The 23,057-nt window shown below is 37.7% G+C and overlaps 1 protein-coding gene across 6 annotated transcripts in view; it reads left to right on the top strand.

Annotated features, from left to right (window-relative positions):
• Positions 1-2,298: 2,298 nt before the first annotated feature.
• Positions 2,299-23,057, top strand: part of Cep83 (centrosomal protein 83) — a 110,607-nt gene continuing 89,848 nt past the window's right edge. For 4 of the 6 annotated variants that reach the window (XR_012450952.1, XM_074084131.1, XM_074084129.1 and 1 more), the window contains exon 1: positions 2,299-2,750. The gene's annotated coding sequence lies outside the window, so the exon portion shown is untranslated. The remainder of the gene's footprint in view (positions 2,751-23,057) is intronic. The other 2 variants (XM_074084127.1, XM_074084128.1) reach the window with 1 other exon arrangement.

Here is a 23,057-nt window from a genome sequence, read left to right as displayed (position 1 = left end):
GTGCAACTTATTTTCTTTTGTGGTTTGTGTTTTTTTGCATCAGATCTAAGAAAATGCTGCCTATTTCAAGCCCAAGGAGATTTATGGTTTTTATAGTTCTACCTTTTGCACCTGGATATTCAGTTCATTTTGTTCCCTCTCTCCTTTCCTGTTTCTCTCAGTACTGGAGATTTAACCAGGGGCTAGGCTTACCTGAGCTTACCTCTATCCTCCACCCCAGGATGGTTCATCTTAAAATATTTATAAATATTTAGAGGTTCAATTTCATTCTTTCCATGTGGCTATCCAATTTTCTCAGTCATTTGTTGAAAACATGCTCCAGGTGAGGCTCAACAAGACATCTGTTGAAAAGACTATGCGTCCCCCTGTTGAATTGTCTCACAACATCTGTTTAAAGCCAACTGACCTCGAATGCAAGACTTTCTTTCTGGGTTCTCAATTATATTCCATTGATTTATACTTACATCTTTATGACAGGACTCTCTTGATTTCTGTAGCTTTGTAAAAAGTTGTGAAATCAGTAAATTTGAGTTTTTCCAATCTTCACACATTTTCTTAATTTTATTGCCATCAATTAGGATTTCCAATGTTCTTAACAGAAGTGGTGAGAGCAGTCTTTTTTTTTTTTTGAGACAGTACTTTCCTATGCTCCTCATGGGAGCAAACAATAGGCTCAAATAATCCTCCCACATCAGCTTCCCAAGTACCTGGACTACAGGCATAGCAAACACCACCACACTAGGCTTAGTTCTTGTCCTAACTTTGGTTCCTAATCTTAGGGGAAAACACTATGCTCTTTCACTATTACGTTTTTGAAAGACAATCTTTGATTGAGGAAGTTCCCTTATTTAGCTTCTTTAGTTTTTTTTTCTTTTTGCGGTACTGGGGTTTGAACTCAGGGCCTACATCTTGAGCCACTCCACCAGCCTTTTTTTGCGAAGGTTTTCTTTCTTTCTTTCACCGGAGATAGGGTCCCGCAAACTATTTGCCTGGGCTGGCTTTGAAAGGCGATCTTCCTGATCTCTGCCTGAGTAGTTAGGGTTACAGGCGTGAGTCACTGGTGTCCAGTAAGCTTGCTTAGTTTTGAACATTAATGGGTTTTGAATTTATTTTTTGGCAGTACCAAGGTTTAAATTCAGGGCCTCGCATTTGCCAGGGAGGTTCTCTACCACTTGAGCCATGCCCCTATTTTTGCATTTAATTATTTCTTAGACAGGGTCTTGTGATTTTTTGCCTAGGTTAGCCTTAGATCCTCTAACCTACACCTTGTGTAGCTGGGATTACAGATGTGCACCACCAAGCCTGGATTTTTTTTTGGTGTCCGGGGTTAGACTCAAACGAGGTTCCTACTTCCACTTTCCAAGTAGTTGTAATTACAACTGTGAGCCACTACAACCAGTGTGTTTTGAATTTTTGTCAAATGCTCTTTTTTTTTTTTTTTTGCATCTATCAAGACTACCTTTTTATTTTACTTTTTGTTCTGTTAATGTGGTGAATTACGCTCGATAAAAATAAGCTCTGCTGGGGTTTGAACCCAGGCTCTCTACCACTTGAGCCACTTGGCCATCCCTTTCTGCTTTAGTTTTGTTTCAGATGAGACCCTGCACTTTGTGACCTGACCTGCCATGGACCTTGATTCTCCTATCCGTACCTCTCTGGCAGCCGGGACCCACTCAGGCGAGCACCACCCACCGCCACCAGTTATACTGAAAGGCTGCAAGTATTCCTTATTTCAGCCCTTGCTTGGGTTACTCGTCATATTCTCAAACGCCAGTATCTTCTCCTCCAGCTCTAGTTTACAGCCTGCAAACGGTGGTACGACAAGTTACCCCAAGTAGGCCAAATGCTCTACGCGGCGTGGCCTCAGTCTTGCTCTGGCTCCCACGCAGGCCGATGCCCAAGGCTGACGCTGACGTACAGGCGACGACGTCTGGAGCCCAACAGCCCGCTCTTACAGACACAACGCTCAGAAGAGTGTGGGAAGAGCGAGAAAAGGGGCGCAGAGGCATGAGAAGCGGAAACCCCCCGGAGACTGCTTCCCGCGCTCCGACGCGCGGCACTACCGCTCCTTGAGACGAGTGCCCGTGCTCCACTTTCCATTTTTTCGGACTCGGGAAATTGCTATAGCCCCAGGACCCTCGGGGAACAGAGCGCCATAGGGTCCAGCGACTGCGGCTGGGATGCCACCCGCCCCCGCAACGGTTTGCACGCCTGCTTCTTCCAACCGCTCTAGGCGCGTCCGGTGCGCGCGGCGTTGGTGACGTCACGGCGGGGGCGGGACTTCCTGCTTGGCGCGCCGCGCACGCTCGGGACCTAGTTGGCTCCTCAGTGTTCTGGAGAGCGGTGGGCGGTCAGGTCTGCGGCTAAGGTGGCGTGTGTGCTGCAAGTCCGCGACGGGGCTGGCCCGGCACCCCTGAGAAGGCCGGTCCACCGAGGAGGAGTGCGGCTTGCCGCCGTGCTCCACCCCGGGACTTTCCTGGGACGCCTCAGATTCCCCTAGGCTTGGGAGCCTGAGGGTCCCGCTCGGCCCTCCTCTGCATCCTGCGGCGAGAGCGGCCGCGGGGACGTCGCTAGGCGTGGCGGGCCGGCCTGACACCACCGCGGCGGGACGGCCTCCCCGGCTCCAATGCCTCCGCGAGCCGCGTGGAGCAGGAGCCGGCGGTCACAGCTGTGCAGGAGTCCCCTGGGTCAGAACACCCGTCACTGCCGAGCGTCCTGGGCGCGCGTTGTACGGGCCGGGTGTGCGTGGGGTAAGTAACCTCGCTTTCCGGGGACAGTGTCGAGTTCGAATGGTGGAATCCTCGGTTCCTCCTCCCCCCCGCATCCTGCTCTTGAAGCCTTTCTAGCTTTTTCCTTGTATAGCACTCGGAGCGCGTGTTAGAAACACGGGCTGGGGGCCGAGTGCCGCAGCCGTTGAGGTAGACGCACGTGAAGCTCCGGGCTCAGCTTTTTGGTGCACCGGGCATGGTAGCTGTGTAGCCAAGTGAGCGATCGGATTGACGTGTAGCAATGTACCTCGGGTTTCTCAGGTGACGGAAAAGCTGTGCTCCCATCCCTCTAGGCCTGGAGCAAGTTGAGCAGTGATTATTACTGAGGTCCAGTTTAAACTATGTTAGAGTGGTTTGAGCTTGAATGGATGCTTTGGTAAATCCTGAGTGTCCACCTTTTGACCATGATAATCACTTTGCTCTTGACAGTGCCCTCTGCTGCGTATTTTAAAAGTCTTTGGGTCATGTACCTTGTAATGATGAAACTACCTCAAATCTCAGAGATGTCTAGGGTCAGGAGAACCTTGTTCTGAATTTTTTATGTATGATCCGATCATATATAAAATATAGAATACTTGAGTAGGTCTAGAACTGAGTATGTGTTGAAGCAGTGCTTCTGTTACTAAGCAACATCACGGTAAACAAGTGTAGTATTCAACTAGAACATAATGAAATGGAGTGTAGGAAACTACATAATTAAGTGTAGGATGCTACACTTATGTGGGCTCAGAATTCTCTAAATTCCCGAGTTTAGCCTGTGGGTGGGTAGAGTTAATAACTCACCTTTATAGTCACGTTTGATTCCCAACACACTTTGTTTAGAATTACCAGAATGCTTTAAGTTTCATTGTCAAACAGGACTCTCCTGAGAGCTGCAAATGGATTTGAATTGTTCTTTCATTATTTAGGACAGAGTGTGCTGGGTGTTTCTCTTTGAGTAGTTTCTTTTCTAACCAGGTGACATATGCAGACTATATTAGGAGTATTCTCAGCTAACAGCAAAATAGCAGTTAGAGGTACATGCAGCATTTGAGAGAGTGAAACACTGATTATTTACAAGTTTTTAAGCCTTGGTCTAGGAGTAACCTCACTCTCCATTCATTAAACCCTGGCAAGTTAAGTTTTCAAAGCACCTTTAAAAGGATTTTTGTGTGTGTTTGTGTGGTGCTGGGGTTTGAACTCAGGGCCTCACTTGCTAGGCAGGTGCTTTAGCACTTGAGCCACTCCATCAGCCCTAAGACGATTTTTTGAATGCAATAGCCTTTCAAGTATGTGAAAAGATTTTAGACATAGCGAGACAGCTGACCTCTTTGAAATCAAACTATTAGTAATGGGAATTGGAACCTCAAGTTTACATTATATCCTTACTGTATTGCTAAAATCCGTATACTTTATTTTAACCATTCCCCTCATATGCTGATGTTGAAATAATGAAATATTCAGAAATTGGGCAAGACAAAGAAGGAAAAAAAAATGGTTCATATTGTATAATAAAAGTCCTAAGTAATTAGAAACTAGTGTTGTCATGGAAAGTTGTAATTCAAGAAGCTTAGAATAATGATTTCTTAACAGAAAGATTAGTGAATTGTCAAAACTCCCCCCCCACTAATTTTTTGCCTAAAGTAAATAAATTTGATTTTAATTTTGTTATACATATTAGTCTGTTTTGGTGATACTTGGTTTGAACTCCGGGCCTCCTGCCTGCTGGGCTCTCTACCTACCACTTGAGCCGCATCCTTTATTCCTTTAGTTATTTTTTGGATAGGCTCTTGCATTTTTGCCTGGGACCAGCCTGTGATTTCAGTTCTACTTCTGACTTTTTGTGTAACTGGGACCCCCAGGAGCTCACCATTACTTCTGGCTTTTTGGTTGCAATGGGATCTCTAACTTTTTGCCTAGGCTGGCTTTGAACTGTTAACCTTTTGATATCTACCTCGCAAGTAGCTGAGATTACAAGTGGAAGTCACTGTACTACACCCTTCAGTAAATAATTTTTTTACATTGTTTAGCCTGTGTGTACGTCTAGGAAATGTTTGTATATAGTTGTGTAAAAAATGCCCTCCCAACTGAAGTTCTTGACACCAGTCATAATCTTTTCCTGCTTTTTCAGACTCATTTTCTTTATTGAAAAGATACCTTTGCCCAGACTGGTTTCTTCATTGTGTTCTAAACCTGCCATGTGCTTTTTCTTCCTGTATCACTCTTAATGTCTTCTAAAGGCTAGCAGAGTGGCTCAAGTGGTAGAGCGCTTGCTTTGCAAGTGTAAGGCCCTGAGTTCACACCCTTAATACCACCAAAAAAAATTTTTTAAAGTGTGTTAAAATTTTGCACTGGCAGAGTGGCTTAAGTGGTAGGGTGCCTGTTCAGCAAACATGAGGCCCTGAGTTCAAACCCGAATATGGCAAAAAAAAAAAAAAAAAAGAAAGAGAAAGAACTGGAAGTATGGTTCAAGTGGTAGAACACCTGTTTTGCAAGTGTGAAGCTCTGAGTTCAAACACTAGTCTCACCAAAAAAAAGCCTTCTTAATGTCTTCTACCTATCTGATCTGATTTCTTCCCTTCATTTTTAAAACCCAAATTGTACTTTTCCTGTAAGGTTGAACTCCTTATAGGAAGTTCTCTGAAATCCTATAGTATGTATTTGTATCTATAATACTTGGGCTTTATGTTATATTGTTAATTTATTTATTTTTTGGTCTTTACTATATTGTAAGCTCTTTAAGAGCATAACACCAGCTCTTAAAGGATACATAACTGCTTAAAGATAACAAATACGCAATTCTACTTTTCTCCTCACCTCTGTAGTATAGTAAAAGTAATTAGAAAGGGGAGTGACTGATGTGGCAAGGGCAACAGTAAACCATAAGAAAGGGGAATAAAGAGTGGGGGTTCATTGGAATCAAAAGGAAAGCTGCTGTTCCTTGAAAGTGTGAATATTTGAGAATTTCCCATGATAACACCAGCAGTTAGAACTCCCTCAGGAATCCTGGCACTATTCCCATGAGGACTTGGAGAGTTTGGTCAATTTCCTGATTCTTCTTAGAAGAATCTTAGTTTTAAAAATGTGTCTCTCCAGACTTTTCCTCCTCCCCTACTTTACGCCTTCCTTCCATCCCTTTCTCCCTATCTCATTTTACTCCTTTCCATCTTACTTGTCCTGATCAAGACTTAATTTATGAAATTATGTAAATATTTTCATCCGGTCCTCATAAATTGGCAATTTTCTGAAGCTTATTAACATGTATTTGCTATCATGACTACCCTGTGAATCATGAAGAGATCACTGTTGGGTCTAGTACTGTTTCTTTGGAATTTGAGCTGTAATCCAGGAGGAAAGAAACTAGGAAAGTCAGAAAGTACCCAGTTATTTGCTTTCTATAGATTGTGACTTCAAAATGCTTTTGAATTAAAAGTTTACAGTTAAGAGGAACCAACTCTATTCATTCTCTTTTGGAAAGCATTATCATTCTCAAAATGGGTTTGAAATTTCCAGGTAATTTTTGTAATCTTGCCATAAATCCTATATCTGTTGTTTATGACACATAGTTTCTTCAGTTGCAGGAATAAAAAGGTGAAGTTGAGTCTTGGAGTACTTTCATAAATCTTGGTTTGATTCAATTGTTTCTTGAGTGAGCTTGGCAGCCTGGCTTCTGAGTTGTTGCCCAGTAACACAGTTGCAGTATAACATAGCAACCATTGAAAACGGTAGCATTGGGACTATGGGGATTTTCCTGATAAATTGCAGTGCCTATATCTACTGTTTGCATTTAATCTCTCTCACTTCAATTACATTTTGGTTTAAGGCATATATTTCAGATACTGTTAAGTAGCATTTTTTGGAGTGCTGACAAATTATAACTTCTTGCATATTATTTTTCACAAATATATGATAAATAGATATTAAATTACAGTGTTTGTGAAGGACATGTGAAAAGACTGGTTCAACTAAAAGTTATTCTGTGCAGAAAAGCTGTTAAGTAATAATTCACATTAGAGTTCGCTACAGCTGACAAAGCCAGCCAGAGCTGGAGTGGATGAAGTTGAAATGAATTTCTTTGTGTTACTTCTGGAGCTTCTTGGAAAACTTAGATCAGTAAACATAATTTAGTAGACACTGATTTTTGTGGGAAGAAAATTGTGATTCAGGAGACCAATCCTTGACTAGGTGAGTCACTTAGCCTTTCTTGGCCCATTTGAAAAACAAAAAGTCTCTGGAGACCTTTTTCAGAAATTGTATTTTCTGAACTGGGGGACTAAGTTGAGGAAAAGTTTCTTGGAGTGAGAAACAGAATAAGGAGTCATGAGCAATAGTGGTAGTTGAGGTCCTGGATGTAGATGGCATTCATAAAGAGAATGGAGACTTAGGAAAAGGTGAATATCAGAATGTAATGGTTGGAAGAAGAGTAGGGAGAAAACCAGAGAAGGATGATGTCTTAGAAGCCATGAGAACTGTGTATATCACATTTAGTTTGTTGATTGAAATTGTTGCTCAAGGAACTTTGACACTGTAGCACTATCACTGTAAAACCATCTATAGAAAGATGTCTTTTACAAAGATGTGAAATTGTAAATGGCAGATAAAGCATTTGGTTAGCAGGAAAACAGAGGAAAGAGTTTGGAGCCTGAAAGCTGAGTCAAAGATTAAAATCTTGGCTGTAAAAATTTACTAGCTACTTGACTTTTCAGTTACTTAATTTTTTGTTCATCATTATCTTTGTATGTGAAATACTTTTCTTTTCACTAGAGTTGCATAGAGTCAAAGTTTAAATGCCTGACTCAGTCATAGTGGACATTCTTTAAATGATTTTCATCCATTCAGTTGTTACAGATTCTTCTACTGAACTGCATACCTTTCTTTTCCTCCCCTTCTCTCCCCCTACTTACATATTTATGTACATAATTTGGTGGTACTGGGGATTAAAATCATCCTCTTGTGCTCTTCTTAAAGACTTCTTTAAGACCCACCATAACTCCTGCCTTTGATACTTCCTACATGAATGATATTCCAAATTTTCTACAATAAAAACATGTTCTTGTATTCCTCAGAATTGTTGATACTTTTTTTATGAGGATAGTGTGTGTGTGTGTGTGTGTGTGTGTGTGAGTGTGAGTGTGTGTGTGTGTGTGTGTGTGTGTGTGTGTGTGATGTTGGGAATGGAATCTAGGCCCTTGTACATACTAAGCTGTGTCCTTGGCCCAGGACATTTTTATGAAGTCCTGCACTTAATACCTAGCACCTCTGCAAATAAGTAAATAAATAAAATTTCCTGGTTATTTATTTATCATTTCACCCACAGGTAGTTTGGAAATAGGTGGTTCTAGGATTGTCAATTCAGTTGGCTCAGTAACATCATCTTTTAGAGCATTGATCCTTTTTTTTGTTTGGTTGGTGTTTTTTGGTGGTACTAAGGTTTGAGCTCATGACTTTGCACTTGAGGGGCAGGAGCTCTATTGCTTGAGTCTTTGGCCGTTTTTCTCTAGTTATTTTGGAGATAGGGTTTTGCTTTTTGCCCAGGGTGGCCTGGACCTCTGTCCTCCTATTTTAAGCTTCCCACTGTAACTGGGATGAGCTTGCTTGCACCACCACACCCAGCTGTTTGTTGAGATAAGGTCACATGAACTTATTACCTGGCTGGCCTTGAACTCTGATCCCCCTGATCTCAGTCTCCCAAAACTAGGATTACAGGTATAAACCACCAGTGCCTGCCTGGCTAAGAGCCTAGATTCTTGTTGCTTGCCCATCACTTGAACTCTGCCTTAATTACAGTAATCTAATCACATTTCAGTAGCTTTATTTAGTTATAATTTACATATTATAAAATCACTCATTGTAATTGAGTGGTTATTAGTAAATTTATAGAGTTACACATTCCTTATAAAACAGTTTCAGAACATTTTTGTTAACTCCCACTGGTCTGTTTTCTGTCGTAAATGTGTCATTTCTAGACATTTCATGTAAGTGGAATCAGACATCATAGTAGTCTTACATCTGACTTCCACATAATGATTTTTAGGCTTATCCATGCAGTATGTATCCGTTTTTTGTTCTATATACATATGACACATTTTTGTTTTAGTGTTCATCAGATGATAGGCGTTTATATTGTTTCCAGTTTTTGTCTGTTACGAGTAATGCTGCAATAAAGATTTGTCAGGCTGGAAGTGTGACTCAAGCAGTAAAGTGCCTGTCCACAAGCACAAAGCCTTGAGTTCAAACCCCAGTACCACCACCACCAAAAAAAAGATTTGCCTAATAAGTCTTTGTATGAACATATGTATTCGTTTTTCTTGCATGGATTCCCAGGAGTGGAATTTTGAGTTGTATGGTAATATTGAACTTTTTTATTTTAGAAGTGCTAGTGGTTTGAACTCAGGGCCTCACACTTGCTAGATGCAGGTGTTCTACTACTTGGATCATTCCACCAGCCCTTTGTGTGTTGGTTATTTTTTAGATACGGTCTTGCTTTATGCTGGGGCTAGCCTGGTCTGTAATCCTCCTATTTGTGCTTACCCATGTAGCAAGGATGACAGGTGCCTGCCACTGTGCATAGCCAGGGCTGGCCTCAAGCTGCTGTCTTTCTTTCTTTCTTTCTTTTAAAAAAAATTTTTTTTATTAGGATATATTCATTATGGAGGGGAATTCATAGTGACAGTTAAGCTGCAATCTTTCTGATCGCTACCTCTCAACGAACTAGGATTATAGGCATGATCCTACCATGCCAGACTGCTAAAGTGTTTCAAAAGGGAATTCTTTATATGTCTGGATAAAAGTTTACTTTTGTTTTTTTACGTCAGATACATAATTTGCAGATTTCTCTCCTAGTTTGTGACCTGACTTTCTGTATTTTTTGTAGTGTTTTTGAAGTACAAAAATTTTTGATGAAGTCTGTTTGCTTTTGTTTTTTTGAGACTTATGCTTTTGATATTACACGTAAGAACTTTTTGCCTAATCCAAGGTCACCATAATTCCTTTGTGTGTGTGTGTGGTTAGTTCTAGATCCAGGATCTGTATTGAATTAACTCTGTGTGTGTAAACTAAGGGTCTAAATTTATTTTTAAATATGCTGCCGAATTGTCCAAACACTTTGTTGAAAGACTCTTGCCTTGAATTATATTGGTATCTTTGTAAAAAATTTGTTGACTGTAGCAGTGTATAAGTTTATTTTCAGACTTTTAATTCTGTTTCATACATCTGTATGTTTATTATCCCTATGTCATATGTCTTGATTATTTCTGTTTTATAACGAATTTCAAAATGGATAATATAAATTGTCCACTTTTTCTTTTTAAAAATCAATTTTAGGTACTTTACATTTCCATATAGAACTTAAGGATCCACCTGTCAATTTTTACAAAAAATCCTTAGATTTATTAAGATTTGGGGGAGAAATTGGTTCCAACTATGAACAGCGTTTCTACATTTATTTAGATATTTGATTTCTCACAGTGTTTCCTAGTTTTCAGCATACAAATCTTGCACTTTTATTAAAGATTAAATTTATTCCAATTAAATTAAATTAAATTTATTCCAAAAGAATTTTATAATTGTTGATGCTGTTGGCAATTGAGTTTTCATAATAACTTATTTCAAGTCGTTCATTGCTCATATAAAAATGTTGCAGACTTTTACATAATACATATAGATGGACCATGTCTCTAAATAAAAGAATTCTACTTCCTTCTTTCTATTCCTTTACTCGTTCACTCATTTTTGCCATAATTTGTGACCTACACTCTCTAGTAAGATGTTGCATAGACATGCTGTGCATTGTTCCCCATCGGAGGAAAGCGTGTAGGTTTTCACCTTCAGTATGGTAACTATAGCTCCATAGGTGCCCTTTATTAGATTACAGAAATTTTCTTCTGTTCTTAGTTGGTTGAGAGTCTGTAATCATGAGTGGGTGTTAAATTTTGACAATTTTTTTCTATATCTAATGAGATGATCACATAGATTATTTATTTTAGGTTCTGGGGATCAAACCTAGGACCTTGAGCATGCTAGGCAGGTGCTCTACCACTGAGCTACATCTCTGTCCAGCTTTTTATTCTATTAATACGGTATATTAATTAACTTTGGAACTTAAACCATTATTTCTGAGATAAATTTAATTTGGTGATGTATAATCTATTTGTTGTTGAATATAGTTTGCTTACATTTTGTTAGGGGATTTTGCATCTGTGTATGTCTGTTGGTTTCTTTGCTCGAGATGCTTTTATTTGTCTTTAATATCATAGCAATATTGCCCTTAGAGAATGAAATGCATACTTTTTCTTCCTTTACTATTTTTCTGAAATAGTTTCCAAAGGAGTACTAGTACTTCTTTAACTATTTGAATTCATTTATCAGTGAAGCTATGTGGGCTTTTCTTTGTGGGAAGGTTTAAAATTACTAATTTAATTTCTTTGCTTGATTTAGGTCTAAGCAGAGTTTCTATTTTTGAGTTTTGATAATTCTGCTTTAAGAATTAGTTCATTTCATTTTTCACTTAAGTTCTCTAATTCGTTGATTTATGTAATGTTAAGTTCTTTTTCTTTATGGCAGTACTGGGGTTTGAATTCAGGGCCTTGTCCTTGCTAGGCAGATCCTTTACCACTTGAGCTATTCTGTCAGTCCAATGCTTTTTATATATATGTCTTTTAAAGTACTGTAAGGTTGGTATAATAGTTCTTTTTTGATTTTTAAATTGATACATTTTATTGGGTATTCTAGTTAAGGCTATGTCAATTTTGTTGCTCTTTCAAAGAACCAACTTTTTATTTCACTTTTTACTACTTTTTCTGTTTTCTAATTCATTGATTTTTATTGATAGTATTTTTTCTTTCTGAGCTGTACTTGTATCCGTGGCTTTGGTTTAATGTGATCTTTTCATTTACTTTCCTAAGCTTAGATTTATCTTATACAAAAGTTTAAAGCTACAAATTTCTTTCTAAGCACTGTAGGCTGTGTTCTATACATTTTGAAATATGTTATGCTTTGTATTAATTCAAAATATATTTAGCAGTTTTCTATGTGACTTTTTAAAATTTGATCATGGATTACTTGGAAATGTGGGGTTTACCAGCAATTGATGTGTTTCCGGATTTCTTTCTCTTGCAGAACACTGAATCCATTGTGATCAGACAGCGTACTTTTTATAGTTTCAAACTTCTTTTGTGGCCCAGGGTGTGGTATAACCTGGAGACAGACTGGGAGGATTACGTTTTGAGAGCAGCCTGGGCAAAAAGTTCTTAAGAACCCATCTCAACCAATAAAAGCTGAGTGTGGTGGTGTGTCAACCCAGTTATGTAAATAGGAAGGATCTCCCTAGGAAGTGTAAATAGGAGGATCTCCAGGCCGACTAGAGGGTAAATGCAAGACCCTGTTTGAAAAATAAGTAAAGCAAAAGGTACTGAAGGAGGCCCTGACTTCAAACCTCAGCACCACTACCAATGAATGAATGAATAAATGAACAATGTACTCAGTAAGCACTTACTGAATAATAAAGAAGATCCATGCTGAACATAATTGTGTGTATCTCTGATTAGTCTCTTAGGATTTATTCCTAATAATGAAATTTCTATGTTGAAGGATGCGTTCATTTTGGAAGTTTTTGATTTTCAGACTGTTGCCTAGAATTTTTTATATCTAGGAAGACATTTTTTGATGACTATTATAAAGCACGTGTAATTGGTTGCCAAACAGTGTTCTTGGTGACATCCTCTTCCAGACTTTCTCAGGAATTATATTATAAACCTTTGGGAAAGTAGAACTCATATCACAGAGATTTTTTTGGGTAACTTTTCTGTTATTAACAAGATTTACAGGAGTTTGGAAGATAAAGAGTTGACTACAAAAGTGGGATTGTAGGTTTTCCTTTGAGAAACTCATGGTTTCTTGGAAAGATAGCTTATATTAGCTCTACAGCAGTTAGAGGAGAAAAGTGATAGAATGCAGGATAAATATCTTCTCACTATTAGCCCAGGCTAGCCTCAAACTCATGATCCTCCTGTCTCTGCCTCCCTAGGATAAATAAGTATGTTGAAGTAAACACAAGGAGGGCAAAAATCTGTGAAGTACAAAGGCAAAAGTTGTTCTTTACTGAGACTTTTAGAGTAACTAAAACTCTGAATATAGTTTCATGATTCTTCAGACTGTAGGATTTTAGGGTTGACTCTCATCTCGATCTGAGGATTAATTGAAAAGATTTGAGAAATTATTTCATTTTGGCATAACTATAAAGTCATAAAAATAAACAAAAATGAGTGTGAGGGACTATAAAAGTAAATAAACACAGCTGATTCCAGCAAAGGGGCCATGTGGGGCAGCAAAGTGAAATGTTTGCATTTGTGTAGGTTAATTTGTGTATTTGACCTAGAAATTTAAATGTGACGAAATAGAGGAGAGGGTTGTTAAGAGATTTTGTACACAAAGCATGGGGATAGGTAGTCTCTTTGGTTATCTTTCTGCATCATGCTAAAAAGTACTAGTGATGTCATTTGTACCATAATCCACTAAAAATAATTTTTGTAAATATGTTTCAAAATTTAAAAAAACTTAATGTTGTAAGAGTCTTAAAAAAGGATACGCAGAGAAAATGCTTTTTACAACATATATGGGATTCTGTCTCTAAAAAAAAAAAAATGAAAACCCCAAACTAACAAAGGTTAGTCTCACATCGAAGGTTCTAAAACGTGTCACAAAGGCAATTCTTAGAATATTACCTTCATCTTACTGGAAGACTGCTCCCTTAAATCCAACAACCATTTCCATTTTTTAATAAGCACTTTTTGAATACATTGCCACTCAACAAAAAATAGTCGTACTACCGTGTTTTCTGCTAGGTACTGGGAGGGTGACCATAAAAATTATTCAACTGAAGAGACCTCTGGGAAGTGAAAGGGAGTGCTAATAAATAAAAATTTATATATATTTAAAAAATTTTGACCATAAGTGGTTTAATTATATTAAATACTATAAAAATCCATTTAAAAACTATTGTTAATAAAATTCTAATAACACTGTTAGAAAATAAAGTAACGAGGACACAAGCTAAGAGGGGCAGGATGCCAGTCTCACCATCATAAGTGAGAACAATGGTTACCCCAGAATTCTTTTTGGCAGCTTGCATAAGACAGAGGTGGCATCTAACTTCTTTTTTTATTTTGGTGGTACTAGGGTTTAAACTCAGGGTCTTGCTAGGCAGACACTGTACCACTTGTGCCACTCCATCAGCCCTGTTTGTGCATTGGGTTTTTCTGAGATAGGGTCTCTTGAACTATTTGCCTGGGCTGGCTTTGATGGGTGATCTTCCTGATCTTTGCCTCCTAAATAGTTAAGATTACAGATGTGAGCCACTGGTGCCCAGCTTTTATTTCAAACAGAATCTTTGGTCAACTGAGCTTCATTCCTACCTCTTACATAGGTGTACCTTCCTATGAGGCTGGTTTGTTTTTTAGGAACTAGAACACAGAGGTTAAAAGCACCAGCTCTGGGCTGGGCTGCCTGGCTCCATTTCCTATCTGTGTGACGTTAGTCAGGTTACCTAACATCTCAGAGTTTCACTTCCTGCATATGGAAACAAAGGGTGGTAATACCTGTCTCCCATGGTTGCCGTGAGGATTAAAAGCATTAATGCATGTAATGTGTCTGGAACAGTGCTTGGCATACAGGGCTGCTTGTACAACTTTATTGCTATTAGTACTTAACAGGTACCAGACTTGTGAGCTGGATACAGATCAGGGATTTGTGGTGTTCCTATAAAAATCCAGATTGTCTGGCTTTCCTAGATAAATCAGAGTGCATAGGAGATAATCAGCTGTTCATAGCAGCCTTCAGCTGGTCAGTCCCAATCACTCCCTACTGCTTCAGTTGCCAACTGCTTTCGTTTTTCCACCCAGTAACTTCATTGGCTTATGGTTTTTAGCTGCCTGTACATATCTGAGCTTGCTGTCTTGGTATTCAGTGACTAATGAAATAGACATGGCCGGTCCCTGACCTCATAGGGCTTATAGGCTACCATATGTTAAGAATTTTTATGGTGAAAATAGTATGTGAGAAGACTGCACTATTGAGTATTTGCAGGCCATCTAGGAATGAGCAAAGACTGAAATCTGGGAAAACCTTGTGGTTTGGCACTAGAGCATGATGGCTCTAGATATGGAAAAGTTTGATTCAAATCAACAGATGAGGGAGAATCAGCAGGATAATTTATTGCAAATAAATCGGGATGAATGTGTACTAAAAAATAAGGGAAATAGTGGTAACTGACTTTTTTTTTTTAAAGGAAACATAGAAAATTTGAAGCTATTGAGTTTATTATGTTGAGTTGGGGGAGAAAAAGTATCTTTTCCTCATCCATCCTAGATTTATGGCTGAAACCCTCTTATAACAACAAAAAAGTCATCAAGAGAAAAGCATACAAATTTATTTAATCAATTTACATCATCTGGAACCTTCAGAAATGAAAGTCAGATAATTCTTTTATCAGGAGAATGATCAGAGCGATCTTGCTTCTACTGTTTCTCAATTGCCAAGATACCACATTGTAGGGTCCTGTGTCATTGAGGTTCCCATCATTGAGCTTCCATTGTAGATAGGATATGTGAACACAGCTGAAGTTATGAGGTAGGAGAGAAGTTAGGAACAAGGGTTTAATATTTGTGTGTCATTCAGGAAGAAGAGAAAACAGAAGCTGTGAGAGGAGCAGTGTGACTTTTTTTTTTTTTTTTACAGGCCTTCTCATGGTGAATAGGGGAAATGGAACAGGTAAAGGAGAGTAAGAAGGGTCAGAGAGATGGCAAGGATTATGATATTGTAGCTGTTGAGAAGAATATTTCAAAAAGATTCATAAGATGATTGTATACAAAAATTAAAACATTAACTTTTGTTTCTTAGTATTTAGCAAATCATAATAAATCCTGGATGAAAGATCATTATAAATTACTCTCTGAATTATTAGTTTAATCAAGATTGAAATGTTTACAGTCATTTTATTAATTGGCTAGAAAGGAATGATGACATAGTTATTTTCACAGTTTATAAACCATGTGTTAGTAGTCTCATGTGAAGGAATCAACAATGTAAAATTTGCCTGGGTTACACGTGATTTCTTTTTGTCTCATTTACAGTTTATAAGGTATTTTTACTTACATAATATTATGACTTTTTTAAGGTTTGAATTTTTGCCTTTAAGTTTCCAAATGGATTATTGTATATCTTCATATCTCCCCAGTATTGTGGTCTTGATCTTTCCTATTTTGAAACCAGTTTTCTTGTGTCTCTGCTGTAAAAATATGTTTCAAGGTAGTTTGTATAATTGAAAAGTGTTGCCACAAGGTGTCATTGCAATCTATAAAAAGAATTTCCATGTAAACACATGAACCCTAAGTTGTACAATTTTTACATTTCCTTGATGTTTCAAATCTTTTTTTTTCAGTTGTCTTTTAAGATATATTATGTCTTTTGTATTAAAGTGAAAAATAAAGTAGTTCATGTTCTTGAATTCTCATATTTTTACACAAACATATGCTTTCTACACATAAATTTCTTGACTGTGTTGCTATAGAAATGAGTTGTTTGAAGAAAAGAATAAGGAGGAGAAGCAGCAGGTGGACATTTAAGGAATAAAATCCTCGTTTTATGTCTTTGTTCCTTACAGAGCAATTTTTAGATTTACCTTCTGCTTATGAAATCCCTGTGGAAGAAAGATGGATATTCTGAATATTTTACCATGATGGTGTTTACAATTTACTAAGATGCTTTTCCAAAAGTTGTTCTTGATTTTTCATTCTTGTAGAGGGTTAGTTCTTGAAGTAATTGTAATCTTTGAAAGAGTCTTTTCCACTTTAATTGCATTACATTTTTGTGTTTTGTTTTTTAAGTGTCCTGATTTCCTGTTTAGCTTTTTAACTAAAGACATTTAGCTGATTTGTTTTTTGGGGAGCATGGGGAATCAATAGCTGTTAACTCTTCCCTTCTGCCTCCCAATTCAAGACTATTTCTTCCTTTGAATACCCGTTGCCACTGTCTTAGTTCAGGTCCTCATTGCTCCCCCCGCCCCCCGCTCTTCCCCCGCAACGCCTCTCTTTTTCTTGCAGTTCTGGGGATAGAATCCAGGGTCTTGCATCCTTTACTCTTTCTCACTGTCTTAGTCTTTCTTCCCCCCAAATCTTTTATCCATATCTTGGATTAACCAGTTATTTTTCTGAAGTACAAATTTGACACTGCACCCTGGTCTGTCCTCCACTCGCAGTTTTAAAATCTTTGATCAGGTTTCTTACTTCCAAAAATAAACTCTGTTCTTCAAGGCCCTGCTTTACCTCTTTAGGCTGCACTCCTAATCTTCTGAACTTCTGTCTCCATGCCCTTGTACTCAATGTTTCTTCCCTGTATTTCCTCCTTAGTTTTATTTTAGGATTACCTTCATTGTGAAGTCTTTGACAACTTCTCTAATAGAATTAGGGCTTTCTTCTTTCTGCTTCCATAACCTTTTGCAATGTTTATTAAACTTTCTGAATTTTTTTTATCATTTTGAAAAGGTAAGCATATGCAAGTGATAGAAATTATAACAGTCCAAAAATGATTTAATAGTACATTTTCTCTCATCCTTGTTCAGTCAGCAGTTGTTGGTTGATATGTGTATTTGTTAGCTTTCCAGCATAACTTATTATTTTGGTTCCCAGTTTTGGAGGTTCTAGACTATGATTGGGTAGATCTGTTGCTTTGGGACTTTGTTGGATAGTGTGTGATGTAGCAAACTGGTCTCCTCATGCCCAAGAAACCAAAGAAAGAAAAGAAAGGTTCCGAGGGGAGTCCCACATTCCCCCTTGGGGGCATGCCCTTAATGACCTAAGGCAACTCCTAGTAGTGACATCCTAGGAACCAATCCTTTAACATACGGACCTTTGGATGATATTCACCATCCAAACTATAGCAATATATATGTTCCATGGACCATTATTAACTCCTTGAGGACAAAGATTTTCTTATTCTTATCTCTATCCCTGTACCTAACAAAATGTCTGGCATGTAATAGGCTTTTTGAAAATATCCGTATTACTGTGAATATGTGCAAGCTGTTTCTTGATGAGAAATCTGCTTGACTTGATTGTGTGTCTATTTCTTTATATCCATGATGCCCTCTTGTTATAGAGGACCATTCAGTAAATATGGTTAGTAGCTGCTTGGTAAGTACTAGTTTAATCAGTTTTTTAGAAAGATATATTTAAAAAATTACCTGTGTGTCTTGGGAGTCACTTTTATTTATCTATTTCTGGCTATGAAAAATTTTAGTTTCTTTCAACAAATTCTTTTTTTGTTGGTGGAGTAGTTCTGGATTTTGAACTCGCGGCCTCATACTTAGTAGGCTGGCGCTTTACCACTTGAGTCATACCAGCAGCCCTTTTCTGACAGATGTAAGGGTCACCTACAGTAAAAATACTTAATTTTCCTTATGATGTTTTCAGACTGAGGTTTATAGCTCATGGGGATAAAATTAAGTGAGGATTTATTTAAAAATTTTTCAGGATATATGGTTGGATCAGTAGATTTTCTAATGTATTATACATGTGTATGGGACTGAATAAAACATTTAGCGCATCTCATACAGTGCATGTTGAATGTCCTCCAGAGGTGCTCAGTGCTCATGTTTTATGTACTAGAGCCTACGCTAAGAAACGCTGAAATGAAGTTAAAGTCATTTTCACCTTTCAGATCACAACTTTTCAAAGACTTTCATAATTTATTGCAACTAAGCATTTGAAGTTGACTGATTACTGTATATTACTTTCCAGAATTCTTTTGTGAGAATTAAGCTGTATAGAGGCAGACATTATATTTATAACATTTTATAGAATAACAATTTAATTCAGAGTGCTTGGTGGTTGATTGCTAACCACTCTAATACATATCTTCTTCTGTTTTCTTTCTTTCTTCTTCTTTTGCCCCCCCCCCACCCTCTTTTTTCCCCCTAAATCACAATTATGGGGCCTGGCAAATTACCAGAGCTTTGAAGGGTCTACTCCCAGCTACACTTCAGGTTCTGGCAGAGTGTCAAGATGTGACTTGTTTTTGTACACAAGATATCCTGGAAAGACCATGGAAAATCCTGTTGGATGATGAGTGTAGGATTTTCTCTGTGTTTTGAAGCAGTTAATTTCTAATGTTTATAAGTGAAGTAAATGCCTGATGCAGGTTATCACTAGATTTTTTTATTTTTTATTTTTTTAAAGAAACTGCACTCATTTTGGGGGGGATGTAGCATTTAAAGCATTGTTTTGAAATGCTCAAAGGCATAACATGAGCTTTTTGATGAAATGTGTTTTGGAAGCTTTCCATGAGTTCAGCAGCTGTGCTTTTTTAGTATTTTGAATTACCATACTTTTTGGGCAGACATTGTGCCATTCAGTGCTCAAGAAATTCAGTGCCTATACAGAAGAAAATGTCATATGTAGAACTGGTATTGGTCAAAAGTGGTAGGAAGGACATGTGGGTGTGACTGTTGGATCCGAATAGTTGCAAAGAAGGGAAGAGAAAGAATTTGAATTAGGGTTGTGCTGGTGCTTTTAAAGTTGCTTTTCAGAGGCACTCTGCTTACTGATAAAGAAGCTGACCAAGATAATGTTTCACTTTTTTTTCTTCTTATGGTTTGAATTATGTGCTTAATTTAAAAAAATTGCATTATAAATATGTTTATTTGGTAAACTCTGCATAATAGGATTTTTAAAATATTGTGTATTTCATGTGTCCAGTATATGTTTAGGTATCTATCTGATTAACTGATAGCTATATATTGACTGATACTGATTTTAAATTGTAGTACAGATTTTGAATTTGGGTAAAATTCATTATCAGTAATAAATAGGAGAGAAACTCCAGTGTATTAATGACCTTGACTGCTCTAACAAATTATGTACTTAAAAAAAAGCAAACACCCAAATTTTACTCCCTCACAGTTTTAGAGATTAGAAGTCTGAGATCAAGTTGTTGGCATTGCCACATTCCGTCCAAAAGGCTCTAGGGGAGAAATCCTTTCCTTGCGTCCTCTAGCTTCTTGTGACTCCAGGCATTTCTTGTTTTATGGTTACGTTTCCACACTCTGCCTCCTCTTCAGTCTCAAAACTCTCTCTTCCTCCTCACTTACAAAGATATATGTGATTGCATTTAGGGCTCACCCTTAACAATCCAGGGTGTCTCCTCTTAGGATTCTTAATCACATCTTTTATTGTATAAGGTAATATTCATAGCATCCAGGGATTAGAAAGTGGTACATATTTTGGTGGGTGGCATTTAGCTCACAATAGTCTGGAAACCTCATTTTCTGAATACAGATAGATAGGAAAAAAATTGAGACCAAAATGGCATTAAATGGTGACCCATATCTCTGCATTCTGGTCTAGTGAGTTCCTGTTCAGCCCTGAAAGCACTGTTCAAGTCTGCAGTAGTGTGCATCTGTAATCCTTGCACTCAGCAGCTGAGATGGGAGGATCAGTTGAGTCCAGGAGTTCAGAGACCAGTCTGGACAACATAGTGAGACTTTGTCTCACAAAAAAACCAAAACAGCTAAATAATACATTACTTCCTCTGTGAAGTACTGATTCTCCCAAACACATAATTAATTTTCTTTTTTGTCTTACATTGTAGTGCATGTAACACATGTAGAGTAACTTTCTCCATGGCAAGAAATATACCTTATATCTTTATAACATCCACACCTTAAACAGCCATGAACACATATTAGGAGCTCAGAAATATGAAGTGAACAGATATGATATGACCAAAGACATAAATGGTCTAAAAGCCTAAAGTATTTACTTTCTTTTTAATTCTTTATAATAAAAGTCTCCAAAATCCTTCTCTAGGAAGGATTTAACTTCTCTAGGAAGTTTTAGACTCTAGTTAAATTGATTAAAAAGTACTGAGGGTTCCCATATATTCTGTCTCTGTACACACATAACTTCCCCTATTATCAGTATCCCATACCAGAGTGGTACATTGGTTACAACTGATGGGTCTGCATTACACATTATTATTAACCAAAGTCTGCAATTTACATTTAGTTTCACTGTTGATGTTATACATGCTGTAGGGTTTGACAGTTGCTTATAGGTATATATCTACCATTATAATGTTATATGGAATAGTTTCACTCCTCTAAAAATCCTCTGTTGTCTCCAGTTCACTGATCTTTTTATTGTCTTCTTAGTTTTATTTTTGTCCTGAATGTCATATAGTTGGAATCTTTTCAGTCTTTTCAGGCTGGCTTCACTTAGCATGTATGTAAGGTTCCTTCATGTCTTTTCATGGCTCTAAAACTTATTACTTTTCCTCCATATCTTTCATGGCTTGATAGCTTATTCCTTTTTAATGCTGAATATTCTGCTATATGGGCATACTATGGAGAGTATTCTCATTCACTTTTGGAGAGAATCCTCATTTGCTTCCAAATTTTGGCAATTAGGAATAAAGGTGGTATAAACGTTAGTGCAGCTTTTTATGTGGATGTAAGTTTTCAGCTCATTTGGCTAAAGACCAGTGAGTGTGATTGCTAGATCTTTACAGTAAGAGTATGTTTAATTTTTGTAAGAAATCGCCAAACTATTTGCCAAAGTGATTATACCATTTTGCATTCCCACCAGTAATGAGAGTTCATTTTGCCCCACATCCTTACCAGCACTTCTTGTTGTCAGTGTTTTAGATTTTCCTCCTTCTAATACATGTACTGGTTTGCAGTTCGCTAGTGACATGATGTTGAGCATCTTCTCATATGCTTATTTGCCACCTATGCATGGCCAAGTGTCTGTTCAGGTCTTTTGCCCATTTTAATTGGGCTTTTGTTATTACTGCATATTTGAGGTGGTACTGGGATTTAACCTCAGGGCTTCATGCTTGCTAGACAGGCACTCTACTACTTGAACCATACCCCCAGCCCTTTTTTCTGTAGTTAATTTTTGAATAGGGTATCATGTTTTTGCCTGGTGCCATCTTCAGACTGTGATCCTCATATATGCCTCCCAAATAGCACACATCACCACACTTGGCTTATTGGTTGAGTTGGGGCAGGAGGAGTGCTTGTTAACCCACCCCTCAACCTGGGTTGTCCTCAATCTGCTCATCCTGATCTCTGCCTCCTGAGTAGCTGGAATTATAGTCACATACCACCATGCGTGGCCCTTATTGGTGAATTTGAAGAGTTCTTTATTTTGGATGGTAGACCTATATCAGATGTGTCTTTTTCAAATATTTTCCCATAGTCTATGACTCACCTTCCCGTTCTCTTACCTATCTTTCACAGAACTTTTCACTTTAATGAAATCCAGTTTATTTATTTCTTCCTGGATCATACTTTTGTTGTATGTGAAGAGTTATTACCATATCTAAGGCTGTCTAGATTTTTTTCCTGTGTTATCATCTAGGAGTTTTATATTCATAGTTTTACATTTAGATTTTTAGATGTGCATGTTCATTGGTTCTAGCACCATTTGTTAACGTCTTCTTGGAGATTTGACTTTTTTTTATAATTTAGTGTCACTTTTATCCCCAAGACTTTACCTTGCTCAGAAGTACGCTCTGTTCAAAATTGTCTTAATCCAGTGAGCGTTGTAGCAGCTTAGATTAGTCAGCCTAAAAGGAATTGGAAGATGGGTTACAGGAAAATATCCAAGATAAAGTAGAAAGAGAACAAGGACAAAGAAAAGAAAAGGCAATTCAGAGAATAAAGTAAACATGCCATTCTAACAGACATGCAATTGGAGTCCCAGAAGGAAAGAGAGAATACAGCAAATACAGCAGAATATCTGAATGAAAAAAAAAGTCAGTATTTCCAAACTGATAAAAGATATTGAATCTCAGATTTAAAGTTCTGCAAACCTTAAACAAATAAAAAGAAATCCACATCTAAGCACCTCACATTATGACGGCTATAAAACAAAAACAAAGAAAGATGTTAAAAATCAACCAATAGAAGAGAAAGTATCTTCAAATAAGTACAAAATGACAGAGAACTGGTATAAACAAAGCTAGAACACATTATAATACTATCCTTAAAGTGATGAAAGAAAGTAACAGAAAAAAAATTTTAAGAGTGATGGTAAAATAAAACCTACTTCATTCCAGAAGACACACACTTTGTACATAAGAGTTTTGCAAACACAAAGACATAAATGATTGATTGATTGTGGTGCTGGGCAACAAATCCAGTCTTGTGCCTGCTCAGCAAGTGTTCTACTACCGCACTAGATCCTCAACCCAAACTCTTAATTGTGATTATTTTGTTTTAGAATTTCCTTTCTTCTTACTTTTTTTTTCTTTCTT

This window comes from Castor canadensis, chromosome 8 (assembly GCF_047511655.1).
Source record: "Castor canadensis chromosome 8, mCasCan1.hap1v2, whole genome shotgun sequence".
Lineage (NCBI taxonomy): Eukaryota > Metazoa > Chordata > Mammalia > Rodentia > Castoridae > Castor > Castor canadensis.
This window is presented reverse-complemented; position numbering and strand designations above follow the sequence as displayed.